This window comes from Paramisgurnus dabryanus, chromosome 19, assembly GCF_030506205.2.
Source record: "Paramisgurnus dabryanus chromosome 19, PD_genome_1.1, whole genome shotgun sequence".
Lineage (NCBI taxonomy): Eukaryota > Metazoa > Chordata > Actinopteri > Cypriniformes > Cobitidae > Paramisgurnus > Paramisgurnus dabryanus.
Window position 1 is genome coordinate 2,886,774 of NC_133355.1, and position 24,176 is coordinate 2,910,949.

The following is a 24,176-nucleotide window of genomic DNA, read 5'->3' on the forward strand; positions in this document are numbered from 1 at the left end:
CGCGGTACTCTAATGTCTGTTGTGATACGTAATAAATTGTGTACGTAATCAGGAAATGATGTTATTTATAATGTTTGGATGCTAAGACACACAGTAAAGATGTTCCTAGTTTATCTACATTATGGTCGAGTGTATTAGTGTATTCAATGTCAAGCTAGAATTCCAAGCAAGCAGATACCCTGAAGCAGAAAACTGATTACCGTCCTTGACACGCATATGATTTATACCCTGCGTTTTGGTGACCACTTCAAGCCTGCGTAATGTTTGCTGTGACACTGTTTAATACAAGAGAGTAATACAATTAGATATTTGACATCTATAATATATTTATATACATAATATAATATTAAACCCTTGGCATGCACATTAACTGTTACCTCAGTTTAATTCAGAGTGCAGGTTTGGTGTATTTTATTAACACAAATCAATCACGAATCCCCATTTTTTGCTTCTCCTCTTTCTTAGTGGATGAATTAAATCAAATTTACCAGAGACCAGCTTTTGAACACTTTTATTAGTATAATATAATGGGATAAAATAATAACAGGGATTATAAGCTCAGCTATAAACTCAGTAAAAGCTTTTGTTTCAATTTAATTTCTAAAATACAATTGGATTTTTATTGTAAACCTTTTATCCAACAATTTAACACAGAAATAGCAAAAATCCACACTATATTAAATTAAGTTGTTTGGCAAATGGTTACTTTAGAAAGAACTTCTATAATAATTAAAAATCTAGACAAATTTGGCCAGAATGTTGGAGCACACCCCTAGTTTTTCAAAAGACATCCTGGGATTTTTAAGCACAGGGAGTCAGGAGGACCTTAGTTTAACGTCTAATCCAAAGAACAGTGCTTTTCGACAGTATAGTGTACATAAAAAACTGCAGATTTATAAAATTTTGTGATTCATGCTCTGATTCTTGATGTTTGTGTGTCTAATTGTGTGTAATATTTAAGTGTCAGTATTTTTAAATTCTTCAGAATGACAAATCTCATACAGTATCAGTCAGATAGTGTTGTGTAAGATGCAAATTATCAAACCTTTATAAGCCAAATAATACACCTATTTTTATATGTAATTCTTCTGAGCAATTTAAACCTGTGATTTGTTATTTTATACTCCTTTTGCTTTGTTAAACTCTTTATGTTACTTTTATGTTAACAAAGTAACATATGGTTTTGTATTGACTAGTTTATGAAGAGTATAGAGATTGATGCATGTATTAGATAGAACAAAGCTTAAGGGATGCATTACAGTTTAAAGGATGATTTAAAGACCTTTCTACATGGGAGAAAGCGCAGAGGAGCTCGGAGAAGAACAACAAAGAGACTTCGTTGTGTATTTAAGAAATTAGGGGAATTTCCCAATAAACGTAAGGATCAAAGGCGTTTCATGAGGCCCTGAATATGATTCCTGGAATTCGGACTTGAGACCGTCCCTATAAATTGATGCTGCTGCAGAACTTATTCAGATCTGGACTCGCATCCAGCATCTACGTTGTCTGACAGCCTGAAATCTTGTGTGCTCTAGACTTAATACTTTTTAGACTTTGTATTTTTGTTTTAGCTAATTTGGTACTTTTATTTCTTTTCTTTTTAATTTGGCAAAACTTGTAATCGCAAAAAACTAAATTGTATTAATACATTTTATAAAAGACAAGAAGAAGTCTGCTTTTGTGAACAAATAATCAATCACGAGGATGTCTTCTGACAATTATGTGAGTATGATCTAATCTGAGTGTCACTTTACTTAAAGTAATGTGATTGGTATACTTAGGGAAATCATTTCAGATTCGACTATCCTTGCCTACCCTGAATAAAAAGAATAGGCAAAAGGTACAAATTTCCCCCAGTCTCACAAAATTTCGTTATATAGTCACGTATTTTTTTGATTCTTTTTTCGTGCTATTATCACGAATTTTCGCGATTTTTCGTAATCGTATCACGAATTCCTGTTTTCGTGTGATTATCACGTATTGGTTACTCAACTGTTTTGTCCTATTTTCTTACCATTGTCGCTTCGGTTTAGGGTTAGATTTACATAAAATGACATCCCTAACCAAACCCAACTCTAACCCTAACGCCAGGCGACATATAAAAAAATAAATCAGGAAAAATAGTATAAACCAATATATAAAGTGACATTCTAATGCAAGCACCAAATCTAACCCTAAACCGAAGCGACAATGGTTTAAAAATAGGAAAAAGCAGTTGAGTAACCAATACGTGATAATCACACGAAAACAGGAATTCGTGATACGATTACGAAAAAACGCGAAATTTCGTGATAATAGCACGAAAAAGAATCAAAAAAATACGTGACTATATCACGAAACTTTGTGAGACTGGGTAGCAATTTCCGTACCCTAAAACAATAGTAACCATTGACCATATTAGGAATAAAAAATATGATGGAATTTAATTGGTACCGTAAACTGGGTGTTTCCCATCATTTCTTTTGGGTTCATCAGAAAAAAGAAATTCATACAGGTTTAGAACAACATGAGGATGAGTAAATGATGACAGAATGTTCATTTTAAAGTGAACTATCCCTTTGAAGAATATCAATCATATTACCTTAATAAAAGTAACACTCTAAGATGAGATCATTCTCACATAAAATTAGCATAAGACTTCCCTGTGGTTGTTTTCTCTGAGCTAAGTTCACAAAAGCAGACGACTTCTTGTCTTTTATAAAATGTATTAATACAATTTGTTTGTTTGCGATTACAAAATGAATAAGATAAAAAAAAGTAATGAAACAAAAATACACAGTCTTAAAATACTAACTTTAAAGCAACTAAGTTTTCACCATGTCAGACAACGGAGATTCTGGCGGCATCCAAATCTATATAAACTCTCCAGCAGCATGGATTTATAGATAAGGTCTCAAGTTTAAGTTCTTTAATCATATCTAGGGCACCATGGAATGCCTTTGATGCTTTGATCTTACATTTACTGAAAAACACAGCTAACATTTTCTTATGTATATGACAGAGTTTCTTTGTTCTTCATCTGTGGTGGAAATTCAGCAATAACCTGATAGACTGAGACAAGACAGAATGAATGCTAAAACAAGAAGAATTTAATGCTCCAAGGGTTTGAAATTACATGATTGCAAGAGTAATTCTTTGGAAGTTTGCTGAAAGTTATGTTTGTTCCATGAAAAGCCTTCTAATTTTACAACCCTGATGAACTTGGTGCATCTTGTCTGGGATTCATTGGTCTCTCCGAGGAGATATGCTTCCCTGTGGAGACAAAAAATAGAAATAAAGAAAAGAAGTTAAATAAATTAAAGAATGTGTATGTCAATAAAATGAGTCAATGAGTGTTTATTCAGAAGTGGATGGTATGTGTATTGTACCATCATTGTTGGTGATGTTGGTATTTGTGTTGACGACTGATTGACCTGACACCTGGATGCCTTGAACAGGCATAACAACTGAATTCGGACATGATTCAGGAGAACATATGTTTTTAGGTTGATCAGAGCCACTCATCTGGACAAAAACATTTAACAAAAAGACATCAAGAGATTCATTCATGTTTCTTACAGATATTGACAGACATTGGCATTTAAAATATATACTGATATTAGGAAACAGACATGTGTGAATTTCATCTTAACTTTACAGATTTCTTATGATTGTATTCTTTCACTTTAGTTGGTAGTTGTTTATTCATTGCCTTTTCCACATGTAAATCTTCATTGTATAGCTGTAGTTTTGTTACCTTAAATTTGTGTTACCTTAGTAAGATGATTCAGTGTTTTCTTCAGTCTGTAGCTGTAACGAAACAAAATCTGTTATTTGATTTAAAAAAGTTCTGCTTTTCTTATAATGCAGGAAGGATTTAAACAACTTTGCAGTTTAAAACTTTAAAACTATGGTGACGTCACTTTCTGTATTTTATAATTTCTAACATTACATTTAATCTTTGAATGTTTCATCAACTAATGTATGTGTATTATATAGTAATTACACGGCTCTCTAAAATGCTTATGTGCAAGTGGGAGGAAATGGCCTCTACTTCAGTAAATGTTTTGAATCCTCATTTTCTTGCATCCCATTGCTTTTTCATTATAAATTTGGCATACATTGTAGGCATACGTTCGTGTAAACGGAAATGCAAACAGTTTGCATTTGAATTAAGTTGAATAACTGCGCTCCACAGTGGTCGGCGGATGCAATTGCATGTCTGCAAGGTTCTCTTGCATGCACTGACTGGACCATTTTTAACGGCACTTTGGATGAGAGACTCAGTTACAGCAATCCCTGCAATGGTACTCAAGCTTTGTGCAATGGATCTCTCCCCGGTTTTCTATTCCATAATGCATGAGTCCCCGTAATGTTTTTTAACAGTTAATTCATGTTAATGTTTTTTTACACTTGCACTCCCCGTAATGTTTTTTAACAGGAATTTACTGTGAATCACAAAAAATACAGGAAACAACTGGCAGCAGTGTTACCATTATTTTCCTGTTAAATCACAATATATTTTGTTTCCATTAAATATTGTTAATTATTTTTATCATAGTAACGTGTACCACTGAGTGTTATAGACATTTTTCTAGCTTGATTTAATACAAGAATAGGCATAATCCATCAGATAACACTTAAGTAAAAGAAAACTAATAGTCCGTGTTGAAATTAACTTTTTTATTGTAATACAAACACTGTACTTACAAATGTAGGCACACATGAATCAGACAAATCACAGAAATATATTGTATATCATGTTCATTGCTGACATAGGGGTCGCTGGATGGAAAATAACAACTGCGTCTGTCTTAAACTAGCAAAGACACTTGCGTTTGGCTTTGCATTGTGTCAGTGCAAGATAAAATTGTTACACATAGGCTCAGATTAATCACAATCAAATCTAATTTTCTCATGTTCATGGCTTAAAAAGTAGCAAATACATTTTACACCCAAATACATTGTTCATTATAAAAATTTCTGACCCTCAAAACATATGTTACCTAAACCTCTAAAATTCAACATGTATGAATACATTAAAACTGATACTTAACTCATCATCAATAAAGAACAATAAACAAAACTAGATAGGTACATTTCCTGAAGAAAATGTGAGTGGTGCTTGCCGTGGCAAAATTCTGGAGATCATATATGATTATACTCCAAGCCAAAAGTAAAACGATCCAACTCCCGTGTCTCTACGATGTTCTGATGTGGAGATATAAGGCTGTGTTTATCCGGTTGCTAGGGTACTGTATTTGGTTGCTAGGGAGAAAATTGGCATCCACTAGTGATTATACTCCAAGCCAAAAGTCAAACGGTCAAACCCCCGTGTCTCTACGATGTTCTGATGCGGAGATATAAGGCTTTGTTTACTCTGTTGCTAGGGTACTGTATTTGGTTGCTAGGGAGAAAATTGGCATCCACTAGTGATTACCCTCCGAGTCATGTGTCAAACGGTCCAACCCCCGTGTCTCTACGATGTTCTGATGCGGAGATATAAGGCTTTGTTTACTCTGTTGCTAGGGTCCTGCATTTGGTTGCTAGGGAAAAAAATGGCATCCACTAGTGATTACCCTCCGAGTCATGAGTCAAATGGTCCAAACCCCATGTCTCTACGATGTTCTGATGCGGAGATATAAGGCTTTGTTTATTCGGTTGCTAGGGTGCTCAAATTTGGTTGCTAGGGGCGTGGCTTGGGAGTGGCCAATGATGTGCCCAATTGTTACACCCCTAGTCACAAGTAAACCGGTCCAACCCCCGTGTCTCTACGATGTTCTGATGCCGAGATATAACTGTTTGTATTTTATGTTGCTAGGGTGCTCAAAAGTGGTTGCTAGGGGCGTGGCTTACTTAGTCTTTAAGGATCCTAAGATACTCATTGGATACATAAGTAAAATGAGCCCACCCCCATGTCTCTATGACATTGTGGTGCAAAGATATCCATCTGGGCATTTTATAATGGCAGTCTATGGGATAGGTTGCTAGGGTGCCCAAAATGGTTGCTAGGGTAACATTACACCCCATTGTGGGGGACGTCCTGACAGAGTCTAGCACCCTTTTTAAATTTAGTAACCAACATGTTTCTATGAAATCCTCGGTCGGACCTTTGACCCGTCAAAACTTTTGCAATGTTAAGTCTATGGGATTTTGCCCCATTGACTTTTCATTGGGCATTTTTGGGCACCTTTTACACCCCAGGGGTACAACTTACACCCCATTGTGATCCATGTTCTTACAGAGTCTACCACACTCTTCAAATGTTGTAAACCACATGTTTCTACAAAATCCTCGAGCGGAGCTATGACTCGTCAAAGTTGGGCGCAATGTTAAGTCAATGGGATTTTTCGGGTGGTTTTTCGCCCCCCTTTTGGAAATTCTGCACCCGACCGCTTATAAAAGTCATAGCCACCATCTCTTCAAAAAACCGGTCGATTTGAGCCCTCTTTCATGGGACTACGGCAAACCGTGCGGGACGAGTTACGCGCCGAAAAAGTGTGCAGACATAAGAATAATAATAACTAGATAGGTACATTTCCTGAAGAAAATGTGAAGTGGTGCTTGCCGTGGCAAAATTCTGGGGAACATATATGATTATACTCCAAGCCAAAAGTAAAACGATCCAACTCCTGTGTCTCTACGATGTTCTGATGCGAAGATATTAGGCTTTGTTTACTCTGTTGCTAGGGTACTGTATTTGGTTGCTAGGGAAAAAATTGGCATCCCATAGTGATTACACTCCGAGTCACGAGTCAAACGGTCCAACCCCCGTGTCTCTACGATGTTCTAATGCTGAGATATAACGATTTGTTTATTCCGTTGCTAGGGTGCTCATATTTGGTTGCTATGGGCGTGGCTCAATACAACTTGGCATCCACTAGTGATTACCCTCTGAGTCACGAGTAAAACGGTCCAACCCCCGTGTCTCTACGATTTTCTGATGCGGAGATATAAGGCTTTGTTTATTCGGTTGCTAGGGTGCTCATATTTGGTTGCTAGGGGCGTGGCTTAATACCTCTTGGCATCCACTAATGATTACCCTCTGAGTCACGAGTAAAACGGTCCAACCCCCGTGTCTCTACGATTTTCTGATGCAGAGATATAACGATTTGTTTATTCCGTTGCTAGGGTGCTCATATTTGGTTGCTATGGGCGTGGCTTAATACAACTTGGCATCCACTAGTGATTACCCTCTGAGTCATGAGTAAAACGGTCCAACCCCCGTGTCTCTACGATTTTCTGATGCGGAGATATAAGGCTTTGTTTATTCGGTTGCTAGGGTGCTCATATTTGGTTGCTAGGGGCGTGGCTTAATACCTCTTGGCATCCACTAATGATTACCCTCTGAGTCACGAGTAAAACGGTCCAACCCCCGTGTCTCTACGATTTTCTGATGCGGAGATATAACGATTTGTTTATTCCGTTGCTAGGGTGCTCATATTTGGTTGCTAGGGGCGTGGCTTGGGAGTGGCCAATGATGTGGCAAGTGATTACACTCCGAGTCACAAGTAAAACGGTCTAACCCCCGTGTACCTACGATGTTCTGATGCCGAGATATAACTGTTTGAATTTTATGTTGCTAGGGTGCTCAAAAGTGGTTGCTAGGGGCGTGGCTTAGTAACTCTGCAAGGGTCCTGAGAGGCTGATTGGATGCCTGAGTAAAATGAGCCCACCCCCATGTCTCTGTGACACTGTGGTGCAAAGATATCCCTCTGGGCATTTTGTAATGGCAGTCTATGGGATAGGTTGCTAGGGTGCCCAAAATGGTTGCTAGGGTAACATTACAACCCCATTGCGGGGGACGTACTGACAGAGTCTTGCACCCTCTTCAAATTTAGTAACCCACATGCTTCTTCGAAATCCTCGCTCGGACCTATGACCCGTCAAAGTTTTTGCAATGTTAAGTCTATGGGATTTTCCCCCATTGACTTTTCATTGGGCATTTTTGGCCACCTCTTACACCCCAGGGGTACAACTTACACCCCATTGTGATGTATGTTCTTACAGAGTCTACCACCCTCTTCAAATGTTGTAACCCACATGTTTCTATAAAATCCTCGAGCGGAGCTATGACTTGTCAAAGTTTGGCGTAATGTTAAGTCAATGGGATTTTTCGGGTGGTTTTTCGCCCCCCTTTCGGAAATTCTGCACCCGACCGCTTATAAAAGTCATAGCCACCATCTCCTCAAAAAACCGGTCGATTTGAGCCCTCTTTCATGGGACTACGGCAAACCGTGCGGGACGAGTTACGCGCCGAAAAAGTGTGCAGACATAATAATAATAATAACTAGATAGGTACATTTCCTGAAGAAAATGTGAAGTGGTGCTTGCCGTAGCAAAATTCCCGGGACAATATATGATTATACTCCAACCCAAAAGTAAAACGGTCCAACCCCCTTGTGTCTACGATGTTCTGATGTGGAGATATAAGGCTGTGTTTATCCGGTTGCTAGGGTACTGTATTTGGTTGCTAGGGAAAAATTTGGCATCCCATAATGATTACACTCTGAGTCACGAGTCATACGGTCCAACCCCCGTGTCTCTACGATGTTCTGATGCAGAGATATAAGGCTTTGTTTATTCGGTTGCTAGGGTACTGTATTTGGTTGCTAGGGAAAAGTTTGACATCCCATAGTGATTACCCGCCGAGTCACGAGTCAAACGGTCCAACCCCCGTGTCTCTACGATGTTCTGATGCTGAGATATAAGGCTTTGTTTACTCTGTTGCTAGGGTACTGTATTTGGTTGCTAGGGAAAAATTTGACATCCCATAGTGATTACCCGCCGAGTCACGAGTCAAACGGTCCAACCCCCGTGTCTCTACGATGTTCTGATGCGTAGATATAAGGCTTTGTTTACTCTGTTGCTAGGGTACTGTATTTGGTTGCTAGGGAAAAAATTGGCATCCCATAATGATTACACTCTAAGTCACGAGTCAAACGGTCCAACCCCCATGTCTCTATGATGTTCTGATGCGGAGATATAAGGCTTTGTTTACTCTGTTGCTAGGGTACTGTATTTGGTTGCTAGGGAAAAAATTGGCATCCCATAATGATTACACTCTGAGTCACGAGTCAAACGGTCCAACCCCCGTGTCTCTACGATGTTCTGATGCGGAGATATAAGTAGGGGTGTGACGGTCATTATATAACCGTGAGACCGACGGTTATAGTTGAACACCGTCATTAGAACTCTATAACCGGCAAAACCGTGTTATTAAAATATTTTTTTTAAAACATTTTTTATCATAAAGAATTTTTAAATACTAATTAAAAACAATTGTTAACAGTCTGTGTTATACGCCCCCTCACGTTCTCATGCAGTGAAAAATACAGAGCGGAGCAGACACTGACAACGCGCTGACATACAGGACAGACCAGGTTGCTTTTCGGTTACTTTTGAGATTAAACATATTAAACAAAGTCTCACCTTTGAAATCATCTCTTCCTTCTAGTTAATTTATAGCATCAAATAAACATGAATGACCATGAGAAGGAATGTTGTTTTAACCGCGGAAAGGCGTCAGTCGACTCTCCGCTTTTCAAGTCCAAATCCTCCCATGCTAATCTACTAACTCTCTTGAACGCACATTCACTGCTAGTTGTCTTGCTGTTAGTTTTAAAGAAACGTAGAGCAAGTAGCTAATCAGCGTCTAGTTTATTCAAACGCCGGGTGAGCACTGTGCAGCGCGTCTGCGGAGAGCGTTTGCTGCGCGTGGCCATTGTGCTTTTACACCGGCTGCGTTTAATAACAATCTCAAGTTCACATTACTTTCTTTTACCTGCATTTATGAGCAAAACCTCTTCAATACGCTTTTAATCCACATTGTTTTCGTGCTGTTCTGGTCCGTGTAATGACAGATATAGACACAATTACAGACATAAAAAGTCCAATGCACAAATCTGTTTCTCTGAAGATTATTAAGATAGATGATAGATGAGAGAGTGACAACGCAGTCTTCTGGCAACAGTGTGTTTTTTAAATATTTCATTGCTTTCTGTTAAATTGTTCAAAGTTATTACTGTTTAAAACACACTTGGCATCACATTCATGATTTGATGGTAAAATGACACTTTCCCGTCAATGCACAAGCATTTAAATGAGCAAAACGCCCCCCACCGACGGTTATGTTATGAACCGTCACATTTGACTCACGTCATAACCGTCATCACCAATTCTAAAACCGGCACACCCCTAGATATAAGGCTTTGTTTACTCTGTTGCTAGGGTACTGTATTTGGTTGCTAGGGATAAAATTGGCATCCCATAATGATTACACTCTGAGTCACGAGTCAAACGGTCCAACCCCCGTGTCTCTACGATGTTCTGATGCGGAGATATAAGGCTTTGTTTACTCTGTTGCTAGGGTACTGTATTTGGTTGCTAGGGAAAAAATTGGCATCCCATAATGATTACACTCTGAGTCACGAGTCAAACGGTCCAACCCCCGTGTCTCTACGATGTTCTGATGCGGAGATATAAGGCTTTGTTTACTCTGTTGCTAGGGTACTGTATTTGGTTGCTAGGGAAAAAATTGGCATCCCATAATGATTACACTCTGAGTCACGAGTCAAACGGTCCAACCCCCGTGTCTCTACGATGTTCTGATGCGGAGATATAAGGCTTTGTTTACTCTGTTGCTAGGGTACTGTATTTGGTTGCTAGGGAAAAAATTGGCATCCCATAATGATTACACTCTGAGTCACGAGTCAAACGGTCCAACCCCCGTGTCTCTACGATGTTCTGATGCGGAGATATAAGGCTTTGTTTACTCTGTTGCTAGGGTACTGTATTTGGTTGCTAGGGATAAAATTGGCATCCCATAATGATTACACTCTGAGTCACGAGTCAAACGGTCCAACCCCCGTGTCTCTATGATGTTCTGATGCAGAGATATAACTGTTTGAATTTTATGTTGCTAGGGTGCTCAAAAGTGGTTGCTAGGGGCGTGGCTTAATACCTATGTAAGTATCCTGAGAGACTGATTGGATGCCTGAGTAAAATAAGCCCACCCCCATGTCTCTATGACACTGTGGTGCAAAGATATCCATCTGGGCATTTTATAATGGCAGTCTATGGGAGATGTTGCTAGGGTGCCCAAAATTGTTGCTAGGGGCGTGGCTTAATAGCTCTGGGATGATCCTGAGAGACTGATTGGATGCCCGAGTAAAATGAGCCCACCCACTTATCTCTACGACACTGTAAAGCAAAGATATCCCATCTGGAACGGTTTTATTCCCTTATATGGGCGTGTTCCCTGCCCCATTATAAGTCAATGGGAAATTTCGGGGGCCTCTTACACCCCAGGGGTACAACTTACACCCCAATGTCATGTATGTTCTTACAGAGCCTACCACCCTCTTCAAATGTTGTAACCCACATGTTTCTACAAAATCCTCGAGCGGAGCTATGAGTTGTCAAAGTTGGGCCCAATGTTAAGTCAATGGGATTTTTCGGGTGGTTTTTCGCCCCCCTTTCGGAAACCCTGCACCCGATCGCTTATAAAAGATATAGCCACCATCTCCTCAATAAGCCGGTTGATTTGAGCTCTCTTTCATGGGTCTACGACAAACCGTGCGGGACGAGTTACGCGCCGAAATTTTGTCCAGAAATAAGAATAAAAATAATAATAATATCCCTGAGCAATAATAATAGTGATGCTTTGCATAAATGCAAGCACCACTAATAATAATAACTAGATAGGTACATTTCCTGAAGAAAATGTGAGTGGTGCTTGCCGTGGCAAATTTCTGGGGACAGTATATGATCATACTTCCAGTCACGAGTAAAACGATCCAAACCCCGTCTCTCTACGATGTTCTGATGCGGAGATATAAGGCTTTGTTTACTCTGTTGCTAGGGTACTGTATTTGGTTGCTAGGGAAAAAAACGGCATCCACTCGTGATTACCCTCCGAGTCACGAGTCAAACGGTCCAACCCCCATGTCTCTACGATGTTCTGATGCGGAGATATAAGGCTTTGTTTACTCTGTTGCTAGGGTACTGTATTTGGTTGCTAGGAAAAAAATGGCATCCCATAGTGATTACACTCTGAGTCACGAGTCAAACGGTCCAACCCCCGTGTCTCTACGATGTTCTGATGCGGAGATATAAGGCTTTGTTTACTCTGTTGCTAGGGTACTGTATTTGGTTGCTAGGAAAAAATTGGCATCTTCTAGTGATTACACTTAGAGTCACGAGTCAAACGGTCCAACCCCCGTGTCTCTACAGTGTTCTGATGTGGAGAAATAAGGCTTTGTTTATTCGGTTGCTAGGGTACTGTATTTGGTTGCTAGGGAGAAAATTGGCATCCACTAGTGATTACACTTCAAGTCACGAGTCAAACGGTCCAACCCCCGTGTCTCTATGATGTTCTGATGCAGAGATATGAGGCTTTGTTTACTCTGTTGCTAGGGTACTGTATTTGGTTGCTAGGGAGAAAATTGGCATCCACTTGTGATTACACTCCGAGTCACGAGTCTAACGGTCCAACCCCCGTGTCTCTACAATGTTCTGATGCTGGGATATAAGGCTTTGTTTACTCTGTTGCTAGGGTACTGTATTTGGTTGCTATGGAAAAAAATGGCATCCCATAATGATTACACTCCGAGTCACGAGTCAAACAGTCCAACCCCCTTGTCTCTACGATGTTCTGATGCGGAGATATAAGGCTTTGTTTACTCTGTTGCTAGGGTACTGTATTTGGTTGCTAGGGAAAAAATTGGCATCCCATAATGATTACACTCCGAGTCACGAGTCAAACAGTCCAACCCCCGTGTCTCTACGATGTTCTGATGCGGAGATATAAGGCTTTGTTTACTCTGTTGCTAGGGTACTGTATTTGGTTGCTAGGGAAAAAAATGACATCCCACAATGATTACACTCCGAGTCACGAGTCAAACGGTCCAACCCCCGTGTCTCTACGATGTTCTGATGCGGAGATATAAGGCTTTGTTTACTCTGTTGCTAGGGTACTGTATTTGGTTGCTAGGGAAAAAAATGACATCCCATAATGATTACACTCCGAGTCACGAGTCAAACGGTCCAACCCCCGTGTCTCTACGATTTTCTGATGCGGAGATATAAGGCTTTGTTTACTCTGTTGCTAGGGTACTGTATTTGGTTGCTAGGGAAAAAATTGGCATCCCATAATGATTACACTTCAAGTCACGAGTCAAACGGTCCAACCCCCGTGTCTCTATGATGTTCTGATGCGGAGATATAAGGCTTTGTTTACTCTGTTGCTAGGGTACTGTATTTGGTTGCTAGGGAAAAAATTGACATCCCATAATGATTACACTCCGAGTCACGAGTCAAACGGTCCAATCCCCGTGTCTGTACGATGTTCTGATGCGGAGATATAAGGCTTTGTTTACTCTGTTGCTAGGGTACTGTATTTGGTTGCTAGGGAAAAAATTGGCATCCCATAATGATTACACTCCATGTCACAAGTCAAACGGTCCAACCCCCGTGTCTCTACGATGTTCGGATGCCGAGATATAACTGTTTGAATTTTATGTTGCTAGGGTGCTCAAAAGTGGTTGCTAGGGGCGTGGCTTAATACCTATGTAAGTATCCTGAGAGACTGATTGGATGCCTGAGTAAAATGAGTCCACCCCAATGTCTCTATGACACTGTGGTGCAAAGATATCCATCTGGGCATTTTATAATGGCAGTCTATGGGAGATGTTGCTAGGGTGCCCAAAATTGTTGCCAGGGGCGTGGCTTAATAGCTCTGGGATGATCCTGAGAGACTGATTGGATGCCCAAGTAAAATGAGCCCACCCACTTATCTCTACGACACTGTAAAGCAAGGATATCCCATCTGGAACTGTTTTATTCCCTTATATGGGCATGTTTCCTGCCCCATTATAAGTCAATGGGATAATTTGGGTGCCTCTTACACGCCAGGGGTACAACTTACACCCCAATGTAATGTATGTTCTTACATAGCCTACCACCCTCTTCAAATTTAGTAACCCACATGTTTCTACAAAATCCTCACTCGTACCTATGACCCGTCAAAATTTTTGCAATGGTAAGTCTATGGGATTTTGCCCCATTGACTTTTCATTGGGCATTTTTGGGCACCTCTTACACCCCAGGGGTACAACTTACACCCCATTGTGATCCATGTTCTTACAGAGCCTACCACCCTCTTCAAATGTTGTAACCCACATGTTTCTATAAAATCCTCGAGCGGAGCTATGACTCATCAAAGTTGGGCGCAATGTTAAGTCAATGGGATTTTTCGGGTGGTTTTTCGCCCCCCTTTCAGAAATCCTGCACCTGATCCCTTATAAAAGTCATAGCAGACGTGTCCTCAATAAGCCGGTTATTTTGAGCCCTGTTTTATTGGTCTACGACAAACCGTGCGGGACGAGTTACGCGCCGAAAAAGTGTCCAGATATAAGAATAACTAGATATAAAAGTTTGAGGACAAACTTTATGTTGGCTTGACAAAGCGTAGCCTGAAGGTTTAAAACGGTTTGACAGAAGATTAGTTTAGTAGGCTATCTGGCTGTTAGTATGTTTGAGTATGAAGCTAACATGATTTAACATGAAACCATCATGATTTAACATGATGTTAGCATGATAAGCATGAAGCTAGCATGATTAGCATGATGTTAGCATGATTAGCATGATGTTAGCACGAAGTTAGCATGATGGTAGCATGATTAGCATGATGCTAGCACGATTAGCATGATGCTAACATGAATTAGCATGAAGCTAGCATGATGCTAACATGAATTAGCATGAAGCTAGCATGATGCTAACATGAAGTTAGCATGATGCTAACATGAATTAGCATGAAGGTAGCATGATGTTAACATGAATTAGCATAATGCTAACATGAATTAGCATGATGGTAAAATGAATTAGCATGAAGTTAGCATGATGGTAAAATGAATTAGCATGAAGTTAGCATGATGCTAACATTAATTAGCATGAAGCTAGCATGATGCTAACATGAATTAACATGAAGCTAGCATGATGCTAACATGAATTAGCATGAAGCTAGCATGATGTTAACATGAATTAGCATGAAGCTAGCATGATGCTAACATTAATTAGCATGAAGCTTGCATGATGCTAACATGAATTAACATGAAGCTAGCATTAAGCTAACATGAATTAGCATGAAGCTAGCATGAAGCTAACATGAATTAGCATGAAGCTAGCATGAGGCTAACATGAATTAGCATGAAGCTAGCATGAAGCTAACATGAATTAGCATGAAGCTAGCATGATGCTAACATTAATTAGCATGAAGCTAGCATGATGCTAACATGAATTAGCATGAAGCTAGCATGATGCTAACATGAATTAGCATGAAGCTAGCATGATGCTAACATGAATTAGCATGAAGCTGGCATGATGCTAACATGAATTAACATGAAGCTAGCATGATGCTAACATGAATTAGCATGAAGCTAGCATGATGCTAACATGAATTAGCATGAAGCTAGCATGATGTTAACATGAATTAGCATGAAGTTAGCATGATGTTAACATGAATTAGCATGAAGCTAGCATGATGCTAACATGAATTAGCATGAAGCTAGCATGATGCTAACATGAATTAACATGAAGCTAACATGATGCTAACATGAATTAACATGAAGCTAGCATGAAGCTAGCATGATGTTAACACGATTTAACGTGAAGCTTTCATGATGCTAACATGAATTAACATGAAGCTAGCATGATGCTAACATGAATTAGCATGAAGCTAGCATGATGCTAACATGAATTAGCATGAAGCTAGCATGATGTTAACACGATTTAACGTGAAGCTTTCATGATGCTAACATGATTTAGCATGAAGTTAGACAGATTTATTATGAAATTAGCATAAAGCTAGCATGAAACTAGCATGAAGCTAGTATGACTTAGCATGAAGCTAGCATGAAGCTAACATGACCAAAAGACCCAACCCCCATGTCTCTATGATTTTCGGAACCAGAGATATAAGGCTTTGTTTATTATGTTGCTAGGGTGCTTATATTTGGTTGCTAGGGGCGTGGCTTAATACCTCGATAAGAATCCTCAGAGACTGATTGGATGCCTGAGTAAAATGAGCCCACCCCCATATCTCTATGACACTCTAAAGTGAAGATATTCCATCTGGGACACTTTTATTCCCTTATATGGGCATGTTTCCTCCCCCATTATAAGTCAATGGGGAAATTTGGGTGCCTCTTACACCCCAGGGGTGAAACTTACACCCCAATGTGATGTATGTTCTTACAGAGCCTGCCAGCCTCTTCAAATGTGGTAACCCACAAGTTTCTACAAATTTCTCGCTTGCAGCTATGACACGTCAAAGTTTGTAGCAATGTTAAGTCAATGGAAAATTTGGGGTGTTTGAGCGCCCCGTTTAGGAATTCGGTAGGTCCCATCAGTTAGAAAAGTCATAGCAACAATCTACGTACCAGTCTTAAAAGTTTTGTAAAGTTTTGTGGGTGTAGCTTGAAAGCTCTAGGAGGAGTTACTGTGAGAAAAAGCCAACATAATAAATAAAGATATAAATAATATATAATAAGTATGAGCAATAGTAATAGTGATGCCTTGCATAAATGCAAGCACCACTAATAATAATAATATCCCTGAGCAATAATAATAGTGATGCTTTGCATAAATGCAAGCACCACTAATAAACAAATAAAAAACAGTGTCACTGCTTAGACCACTAACCATTTTCTCAAAGCACACAATGAAGATCCTTTGCGAAGTCTTGGGTCTGTATATGAGAGAGAGAGAGAGAGAGAGAGAGAGAGAGAGAGAGAGAGAGAGAGAGAAAGATGAGTTCCATAATTTTACATTTTTAATCCAAAATGTATGGCTTGACCTAACAAAAGCTAATGTATACATCTTACCATTTTCAAATGAAATCCCACTAAAAGTCCATGAGCTTGCTCAAGAGGCTGGCGACATGTGAATTGACAGTTCTTCTTTTTTTCCCCCTTTGCAGCATTTGTCCCTTTTTTGGTCTCTAAAAAATTATACACTTGTTAAAAATCGAGTAATTCACACAGACTAACAGCACATCAAAGACAACAATTGTACATGAACTATCCTCAACATGCACTAACTGATTTTCAAAATCAAAGTTAATTGCTAAATCTCATCACCAGACCTGTTAAAACCATGCTTGAGCCACAGCTAGGCCAGAAAAAATGTAAGTGTTAGCAGACAATATCTTACCTCTGGATGAATTCAAGCGTGAAAACAGGAAAAAAAGACACCAGCCCTGTCACAAAGGTGGACTGGATCCCTTCGCAAATTTGGCCCTCAAGGCTGAGCATCCAGCGCTGGAAGCGTCTTCTCGTTTCTCCTAAAACAGAATTTTTTTAACTATGAAATTTCTGTTTTAGCTTTAATTTTGAACACAGTTTAGTTTGATACCATTGAATTCACTACATACAACACTAAAGACAACTGTCATATCTACAACCAACTTACCAAGAAGTATCAGACGAGGAGTTGCAGGTATAGAGAGTGAACTCTCAAGGTCAGCTGCAGTGGCATATCCCTACATAGAACAAATTAAACACAATATTAATGACATAAGACCATCACTGAGTGAGTGAGTGAGACAGACAGACAGACAGAAAGACAGATGAGAAAATAGATAGATAGATAGATAGATAGATAGATAGATAGATAGATAGATAGATAGATAGATAGATAGATAGATAGATAGATAGATACTGTAGATAGATAGATAGATACTGTAGATAGATAGATAGATACTGTAGATAGATAGATAGATACTGTAGATAGATAGATAGATAGATAGATAGATAGATAGATAGATAGATAGATAGATAGATAGATAGATAGATAGATAGATAGATAGATAGATAGATAGAGAGAATGAGAGATGGAGAAACAGGATTAAGCAAGTAAGAAACCATTCAAATTTCCACCTGGTTCTGAGATATGGGATATCTTGAACAGCAGTGTTATCAGGGATGGTACCCTGCATCTGTAATAAAAATAAATAAATAAATAAACAAATGTAAACATTGATCTACAACTCAATGATAATTAAAACAGCAAAAAAATAAAAATAGGATGCACTATGCCAATGCAATAAAAAAGTGAATAGCTGTTAACATGGCTAGATACTGCACTAGCCCGATCAGTAGCCTACTGTTTTTGCTGGATTTACCTCATTGATAGCATAAAACATATATATATAAAATAGTCACAACAGCATGTATGGTTGCCCAAACAGCTATAATTCATCAAAGACAAGCAACTGTCATGAATTCATTAAATAGAGTTTTAGACCAACTATCTAGCACAGGGGTGTCAAACTCAATTTAATCCTGGGCCACATCAGCATTACGGTTAATCTCAAAGGGCCGGTTGTATTTGAACGACTGTATGAATGTATCAACTCTTTTATTACTGTACATTGCATAATTTTCCCTGCATTTGCTTACTATTGGTTTTGTTAATAACTCAATTAATACCTAGCTTTGAAAGTAGAAGCCCAGGCAAATAACGACAAAGTGTATAGAGTACAACTATTCTACAGATTATTTAAAAAATAATTGTTGTGACAAAAACACATGTTGTATGTGAGTACAGTACACTCAAAATATTCTGTTATCCTTCATTGTGCAGGTCAGAAAATGAGAGGCATTTTAGATACTAATAAAGATTTTTACAATCTCCACCACAAAATTATGCATTTATTAAACACATCTACCCTCGCTTGTCATTTCTTGCCCTCTTTACAAAAAAGCTGTGATTTTTTACCTGGCTTTGAGTGTCTGACTGATTGACTGACGTCTCATGAGTTCAGTGTTGTAGGCTACAGATCAATAGTTTCAATCGTTTATTAAAAGTAATCAGTTCAGATGAGTCATTAGTTCGCGTATTTAGCGGGAATAGACGCGTAAAAAACTAATCCCAGCTGGACATCGCGAAACATTTCTGTACACGAGACGGAAAACATTTTCTCGCTGGATCCGCGTGAGCGGGCCCGAGAGAGGGAGAGAAAGAACGAGCAGATACTGTCCGTTTCCATATGCGGAGGTCGCATAAGCAGCGTCATCAAGCCTGGTTTATTTAAGTTAACTGACCATTACATTCGCAAGTCATACGCATATTACAACTATTTACTATAAACAAAGAATAATATTTAACTTTATAATTGTTAATATTCTGAGTCTTGATGACGAATGCAGCCTGGAAATGCGATCTCCGAAGGCTGCAGCGTTCGCATTCAGACACGCCCACTCTAGTAGTGCGCGCGTGCGGGGCACTGCTCGTTCTTTCTCATGCAATCATCAACATTACCACTATAATTACATTACAAAAAGACTTTGGCGGGACAAAAATTAGTTTTGGTGGCTGCTAAAAAAATCTATATAGGAAATAACCTGCAAAAATAAAATTTATAATAACAATAAAATAATCTGTAAACTCTCGCGGGCCACATAATTAACATAATTTGTAAACTCTCGCGGGCCAGATGAAATGAGGGGGCGGGCCGGATTTGGCCCGCGGGCCTTGAGTTTGACACCCCTGATCTAGCACAAGAAACAGCTATCAGTAAATACATTTATAGCCGTTTGATTTTCAGGATGAATCTGCTTTAACCAGATGTGCACATGGCAATAATGCCACACAAACCAGACCACAGGAATAATAAATGTTATAGTTGTTTATAGATTTGGATCGTACTATACATAAATGGACATTAAAATAAGCGCATTCTTAAATTAATGGACAAATCATCGAAATGTTGCTAGCTTGAATCACCTTGCCTTATTAGCTAGCTAAGTTACTTCATTTCGTGTGGTGTAAGTCCCCGTAAGTCCGTTGCGTTTAGTATACATCAACATCACTGATAGATGATTAAAACTTTTAAGAAACTCTTTAAACTCACCTGATTTTTGTGATTTTGGTCAATGACCGCGATCTTCCGACATGGTTCTCCGTGTTCGTCGCCGGTTAAAATGCCGGCTTCTACGTTACTTCACAGGATGCAAAAAAATACTGTATGAACATGTTATTTCAAATAGTGCCGCCAAATCAAGTGGCGCCTGCCGTGCTGCGTGTCATACGGATATTTACACCGTTTTCAAAAAGAACAGGAGAGACACACACATTCGGAGCGCAGTTACTCAATAAATGTAACGTTATAAATAATAAATGCCGTCTCGCGTAAAATCCGGAGTGTATTAATAGGGTAATAAATATTATACCCACGATAACAAAGACATTTGCGTATGAACAGAAAACATTGAGGTGTAAAATAACAGGAATGAGGTGTTATTTAACAATAAGATGTTAAATAACAAAAATGAGGTGTTATTTTACATATATCTCCTAAAATTAACAGTAAGGCGCAGTTATTAAAAATAACAGGTTAATCATGTTGAAATTTGGCCGTAAATTAACAGAAACATTTTACAGTGTGGGAAATCACATGACTGGGTTTTGCGTTGCACTGTGGAAAATTTTGGGAAACGAATGTTCTAGAGCACTGGAAGGATACAGTTTTACAGTTAAAACCAAAAAACCATGTTTACTGTAGTAAAACCATGGTTTTGCTGATAGTAATCAATACATAAAAAACATGGTTACTACCTTTAACCACAAAAAACATGGTTAATTTTCGAAAGGGATACATAAACTAAAGCTTGAAGCAAACACATAATAATTTGGGCTCCCTGAGATCTCATATCTGCAAGATTCTGATGCACTTTCCATACAAATTATGCAACATTTTTATAGATTATAACGCTGCGACTGTGACTAATTCAATATATTTTTTCAAAGCATCTTTTTTAACACACTACACTATTACATATACACAAGATAATATTCAATACAACTTCTAAAACAGTTTTACTGTTTAAATGTAGTAATGATAAAACATGTAAGATTTTACGTTGTAGTTTGTACAGATACAGATGCCACTTTACCAACATCTCAGTGTAAATACGTGTTAATCATTGGAAAGGAGGAGATACATTTATAAATATAATGCACTGGTAAGTTATTTCACAAAGATTGTGTTTTTTTAAGAAGCTCAAGAGAAATATTGAGAAAGAAAATTACCTGTTGCTTAAGTCGCTGCTTCTACCGCGAACTCCTCGACAGAAATGAAGTTGAACAAGCACACCACACACACGTTTGAAGAATTTAAAGCGGAGGTAACAGTGAACCATTCATGGATTTCTCAGCCACGTCTTCACTAGGGATGGCTGACGCGAAACAGTCGTTCCGAAGCTTTGCGAGATCCCGAAGCGCAGATGTGTCGAAACCATAGATATGTATATAAAGGCTAGATGGCTCAAGGCGGAGTCAGCTGTGTCGTCACTTGGCGGCCATCTTAGGTCAGTGCTGCCGTAGTGCTGCTCCCTGCTGCTGTGGACGGAAGGTGAGTGACATACGCCAACTAAAATGCTCGTAACTTGCTGAATTCTTGACGGATTTACAAACGGTTTGGTTTTTTACAAACGTTATTAACGTGGCTATAATTATGGATGCTTTTACATGTTTCATGAATTTTTTATTTATTTTTAGTATACGTATTCAGTGTCATAGGTACATCTTTGACGTTTATAACAAACCAATCCGTTTGAAAATCGGTAAAAAATTAAGCAAGTTATGGTCATTTAAAAGTACCTGCATCATTAAAACTCAATGCTACGAGTGAGCGAGCGCCCTGTCCTAAGATGGCCGCCAAAATGCGGACGTTCAACTCAATTGGCCATCAGCGCGGACGAGCCATCTAGCCTTTATATACATATCTATGGTCGAAACACTGATCCGAAGCGTGATTCAAAACCAACATTATCTGTCTGCACAAGCGGAGGCTGCAGTTTCAGGACCGCAGTTTCAGGACCGCAGTTTTAGGACCCTCGTTTTTTTTAACAGCGCCATCTAGCGAAACTGTAGCCTCTGGTGGTGCAGGCAGATGCTACTTGAAAAAAGTGCCACAAATGCATATTTTCACCCAATTTAAACTACTTTTAAAGTTTTCGATGTTTTTAAAGGTTTATTACACCCAAATACTGCTTTCTTTATTTAAATTAAATCTGATTTTTAGGAATGTTAAGTAATTATTGGCTCTACGTTGCATTATTCAAGATTCAAAGCGTTTATTGTCATGTACCCAGTAAGGAAAAGGTTTCCCATTATTTAATAACTCATGGAGTAAAATAAACAAGGAATCGTGTACTTTAGCCTTTTTAGTCAATCACATATTCAAGAACAGAGGGAATACACAAGGATGACTCTGGGGTAGATTTAAAATTTTTGTATTTATAAAATTATATATTGCAACAGTTGAATTTTAACACACACAAAAAAAAATAGTGTAACACTTTACAATAAGGTTCATTAGTTAACATTAGTTAATGTATTAACTAACATGAACAAACCATAAGCAAAACATTTGTTACAGTATTTATTAACCTTAATCTTTAATTAAGCTAAATAAAGCGTTTAATTGTTTTTTCATGTTAGTTCACAATTCATTAACCAACTATCAAGTATTACTAATTGTTGAAATTAACATTAACAAATATTAATAAATGCTGTATAAGTGCAGTTTATTATTAGTCCATGCAATTAATGTAGTTAACTAATGTTAACTAATTAACCTTATTGTAAAGTGTTACCCAAATTTGTTAATGATGTGAACAACATAAGAACTGCATGGACAACGTCTTCACTGACTTTTAAGTGAGAGAAAGATAAAGAAATGAATGAAACCAGGAACATTTAGTTGAACATGTTCAACAACTCTTTAATTTTTGATTTCAAACTTTAAAGATTTTAGTCACCACAGAGCACACACATTATATACGGTACAAAATTATATCAATCTTCATACCAAGTAATGTTATATATTAGTATTGCATAGTGTTCATTACAGGATCAAAGGTTCTTGAAACATTCATGTCAATAAAGCACATCTGAGCAGATAAAAAATAATAATAGAGAGAGATAGATAAATATAAATATTAAATATTTAAAGCACACATTGTGATGTATACAGCAGCAACTGGATGCTCTCCCCTCTTTTTTTCAATTGTTTGTCTATGATTCGATTAAATTCCTCCACTTCACTGAAATAGTACATAAAGAACATAATCACTGATTAACAAAAATGCTGTTAAAAAGTGGTACACAGTACAGTACAGTACAGTACAATACAGTAAACAGTACATGACACAATCTAACACATGGTATTTTAACAGTCAATTATTATGATGGCCTACTGTTATGTCTGACTATAAAAATGTCACATGTCTCAATCAACATTAAAACCACATCTAAATGAAGAGACATATTCATAACATGTATTGTGTGGTAACGTCAAAAAGGCTGACTGTGATCATGTGACAGTTAAAACATATTTATATTATTTTAACTAAAAAAAAAAAACAAGTAACTAACTAACAAGTTTTTACAACCAGCGTAATACAGTTTTCTTGTACTGTCACTAAGTCAACACAAGCTTTTATGCAACAGTTTAATTAAACGAATGTGCTAACAAGTTATTTACAGCATTATTCTATAAAAAGCACGTTGAATGACCTCTGTGTATAAAATGTGCTACACAAATAAACGTGCCTTGCCATATTACGTATGATGGATATGCAAGACTATTTAGCAAATCACAATCACTATGTTAATCGGCTATGTTAACTTTCCAATGAAATGCATCACGATTGTATTTAATGTTCAAATAAAAATTGATTCAAACTTGATACTCACACTCTGCTTGTCATCCATCTTTGTTGGTCCTCTAGTTCGCTAGGTGGCGTTGTCACTAAAAACCTAGGGTCCTATAACTGCGGTCCTATGACTGCGGTCCCGAAACTGCAGCCTCCGCTTGTGCAGACAGATAATGTTGAACCGAGAGGCAGAAAGAAGAGACATGTAACGTTAGGCTAGTAGCGGTGTCTGTTATGAACATCCTGTAAGATTCAGAATTGCAAATGTCCTTGTTGACCTGATTTCATGTTTTTAGAGTGTTAAAAGAAGTCTGTAAACATGAAAGATCTGAAAAGTTGAAAAAATTTATGTTGATATGTCTTTAAAGATTGCTAAATATTGTGCAGTGCCTGGTTGTGGAAGAACAAAATCCCTGTATAACCTTCCCTTGAAACTTAACATTAGGAATGAGTGGTGGAAGTTTATTAAAATAAAGT

At 38.3% G+C, this 24,176-nt stretch overlaps 1 long non-coding RNA gene across 1 annotated transcript; it reads right to left on the reverse strand.

Moving 5' to 3' along the window:
• Positions 1-16,862: 16,862 nt before the first annotated feature.
• On the reverse strand, positions 16,863-19,949 carry LOC135771307 (uncharacterized). Its single transcript, XR_010542886.1, has 5 exons — positions 19,892-19,949; positions 17,916-17,974; positions 17,449-17,518; positions 17,191-17,320; positions 16,863-16,978 (listed from the first exon to the last, which is right to left on the reverse strand). It is a non-coding gene; the product is annotated as an uncharacterized lncRNA (long non-coding RNA).
• Positions 19,950-24,176: the final 4,227 nt, after the last annotated feature.